Source organism: Haematobia irritans, chromosome 2, assembly GCF_050003625.1.
Source record: "Haematobia irritans isolate KBUSLIRL chromosome 2, ASM5000362v1, whole genome shotgun sequence".
Classification (NCBI taxonomy): domain Eukaryota; kingdom Metazoa; phylum Arthropoda; class Insecta; order Diptera; family Muscidae; genus Haematobia; species Haematobia irritans.
The window spans coordinates 65,919,322-65,923,309 of record NC_134398.1 but is presented as its reverse complement, the minus strand read 5'-3'; positions in this window follow the sequence as shown (position 1 = coordinate 65,923,309).

The following is a 3,988-nucleotide window of genomic DNA, read 5'->3' as shown; positions in this document are numbered from 1 at the left end:
ATATTTTTTTCAGTGTACCTGCAAGATATTATATAAATTGCATCGCTCGATTTCCCCAAATTTGGGCATAATACTCTGATTTATTAATCAATGTTCTTCAAATTTCAAATTTTGATGTACTCTCTCTTAGCTCTTAGAAAATAATATTGACCGATTTTTACCAATTTGGATTTATTACTCACAACTAAATGAGCGATTTTCTGTTTTTTAATAATGGACTCAATATTAGTAGCATACTAACTCTGTAGGTGCAAAATCAACTATAGCTCCGAATATCGGACACTTCTGCTCAGGTTGTGGCAAGACTCCCATAAACATGTATCCCTTTATGTTCTTAAATGTGAAAATGCGGTTTATCACCCAAATAATGTCTACGAATCCAGTAGGGATGGTTTAGGGTATGATATAGTCGGCCCCGCCCGACTTTCTACTTTACTCACTTGTTTTATTGTTGTTTCGTTTTCAGCTTTAAACCTAAACAACAAATTTAGATTGAGCGTCCTTCCTCTTAACTAATTCGTTTTGTTTGTTATTGTTGGTTTACTATTCAATCAATATTGTTGTTTTGACTTCAGCTTAAAACCATGCATTGACTAAGAAAACATTTCTCACTTTGAAGTATCCGTTATTATTTGGATTTTTAAATTATTATTTGTTTATACATGAATAGCTTTTCTAATATATCACAAAATGGATTTAATTAATTTAATTGACCTTACACCCAAAGAAAAAATACTTTCCTCCGGAACGAAATTTTACATAAACGATGTTTTCCTTTCTTATACAAGATTTTCTTTCAGAGCAAATAAACGCGGATTTATAATAAGAGATTCGATTTATTTGCTTTTAAAGAAAATTTCTTTGTGGCAAAAGAAAACTTTGCTTGTACAAAATTTCGCTAATCGGAAACGAAAACTCTTCTTTCAGTGTAGATTTAAAGCCAGATAGGTCGCTAAAATTTGTATCTGTTTTAAAGAAGCCAAATCTTTGACTCGGAATCAATAACAAAAATCTTTAGGGAAAGTCAAAATCTCTGAATCCATGTAAACTTTTGGTAGTGTATATTATACCGAGCGTCTTAGAATTAAATTCTGAGCCGATTTAGCGATGCGCGTCTGTCTGTCTATCTGTTCATGTATTTTTGTGTTCAAAGTACACCTCGCAGTTTAAGTACGATCGTCCTAAAATTTGGGTCTCACTTCGGCTCGACCGCTATTGATTTATATATAGCTGGCATATATTTTTATCTACCTATCTAGCCATAATTAGGTCTGTTTTCTTTCAGCACTGCAATATTTGTATGGGCTATCCAGAACATCGTTGCACAGGTGTTCTATCCAGAACATCTCATCAGTGCAAGTCGCGTCGGTGTTGCCAGATTGCATTTTGATAAAGTGAAGCTTTTTAGATTCACAATAGCAATTTATTGTGACTAATTTATCGAATAACATGAGATTCATTAAAAATGTAAGATTTCACTTGTTTTCTGTGATTGTTTTTAAACAGCTGATGACAGTGTTGCATAGTTTTTTTTTTTTGAGATGTCCTGGATAAACGAGTACTCTGTATTCTTTCAGTCCGTGACTGTTTAATGTATCCAGTTCTAAAAGAAAATAGACGAGTTTATAAAGCCCAAATTTCGTATATCCAAATATTTTGTAAGTCCGGTAAAACTTGCAATATTAGATAAATCGGCACCGATTTAGATATATCTTCCATATATAAGTGTCCATTTTGGGGGAATTTATACCACATTTTTAGATTATTTTTCTGTTTTGGATAAAATTGTAAAACATTGAGATTTTATATTTTTAATTTTGTTTTTTTTGAAAAAGTCTGTTTTCGTTCCCAATACACTGAAAAAAACAGTTAATCTACCAGGAACACTAAGCAGTATTACAAACGCTGACATCACGCGGATATCATAACAATAAGTAAATATTTTCCGACAAATTCAAGAAAAATTATTAGACATAATTAATTTTCTTCACTAGTCAAAGAAAGTTTTGTAGTGCGAAGGAAAAACGTGGAGTTCAAAATTGCCAGAATGCCTTTAATACCATACGAAGTTCAAGTAAAATTAACAAATTTAAAAAAATAATGAACTATTTGTGTGCTTTGTGCTTCATTTGTGTATAATTTTTTCGTTATTTAGTTCATGTAACTAACGTACGCAAAAAATTATTACAGTAATGGAATCTTTCGCAAAACATAATTATTCCATGAACTAAAATAAAGTTAAATTGGCTTTAGTGAAATGTAGGGTTCACTATATTTTTATTTTTTTTTTTTTAGTGTAGAGTTTAGTTTAGATAACATCATTTAGCATAGCACATCGAAATATTGATCTCAAGACCCATAAAGTATCTACACTGTTAGAAAAATATGTTTTTCATATGTTCCGATATAAACAAAAAGTGTTTCGGGCACAATTTTTAATGTAAACATATATACATTTACAAATTTCGAGTAAACATATATATCCCTTTCCGACCGTATACGCACAATTGTGCGGGTAATTTTAAGTCTCCATAATTTCTTTAATATATGACATACTGCGATAAGAGCGGCAAAAAACTAATTGTGTATGCTCTCTCTTTGTCTAAGAATGTGAAGAACTGTTATAAATATTTTCTTTTCATATTAATTTTGTAGTTTCAGCAGTGTACTTTGCGCATTTGTAAAAATGAGTGGAAGAATAAGTTTGCAAATAAATTAAAATTATTTATGTTGTAGAATATTTCATCAAACAAGTGTTTTCAATAAGAAAACATATTAAATATTGTATGCAAACAGTAACTTCGTGATTATTTTGTGTTTTTTGATATTTTTACGTCCGGGGTTTTACCGGAATTTGCCGGACTGCAACAATACTGCGTATCCTGAAAAAACAGGATACAGGATCAAACTGAACAAACTTAATAATTTAAAATGTTCTATGTACACATAAATAACAGAATTCAAAAATTTAGGAAAATCTACCACGTGGATCGGCTATAGGTCGGAAAGGGATATGTTGTGATATTTTATTCAGAGAGCGACAGAGAGAGAGAGAGAGTATAGAGAAAGAAATAGAGATGGAAACCGGGAGGGTTGACGAAAGATATCAACATAACACAGCGAGAGACTCAAAAGAGAGCAACTTCTGTGAAACCGCTTGTATGTTGTTTCGGAAAACTGTTTTATGATAAGGCAAAATATTTGATATGCTTAGGTCTAAATATTATTTAATTTGAATATTAGTTGAGTAGAGTAAAGAGAATAACCATTCGGAACCAAGGGAATAGACATTTGGAAAAAAACAACACGTGTTTTCGCCTTGAGAACAGCATTTTATGTATGTGTGGACATGTGTTTTGTTTATCATTTTGGCATTATGGGCAAAATTTTTTTCTTGGTTCCAAGAACTAAAAATTTCATGGAAATGAAAATTATGTGAGGGAATGAGCACAATCTTCTTTGAGGAAAATTCTTCCAATCATATACTATTTTTGGGCTCAAAATGCTTCCAAACATACAATATGTTCACATAACACAAACATATTAATTTTTCGGCAGTATCCAATAATATATATGCTTCCTGCAAAATATGTTTGGGACATATGTTAGAGAAGCGATTTTTTTTGAGGGTGTATATACCCTTGATCGTGGTATAACTATGAGTTGATTTTGCGATTACCGTCCGTCTATTGAAATCACATTAACTTACAAACTAAAGAAGATATCGACACGAGTATTTGCTATTGATGTAGGTCAGATTGTATTACAAAGTCAGATAACTTTATTATTCCACATATAAAACTATCCCCAGATTTAATTCCCGTGGACTCTGAAATTTGGTGAGTGATGATTTTTAATAATTGTGCAAAAATTTGTCCACATTGGTACATAATTATATATAGCCCCCATATAGACCGACCCCAGATTTTACTTATTGATACTTCGAGAGAAACAGAGTTCATCCGATCCTTTCGAAATTTAGTACGTG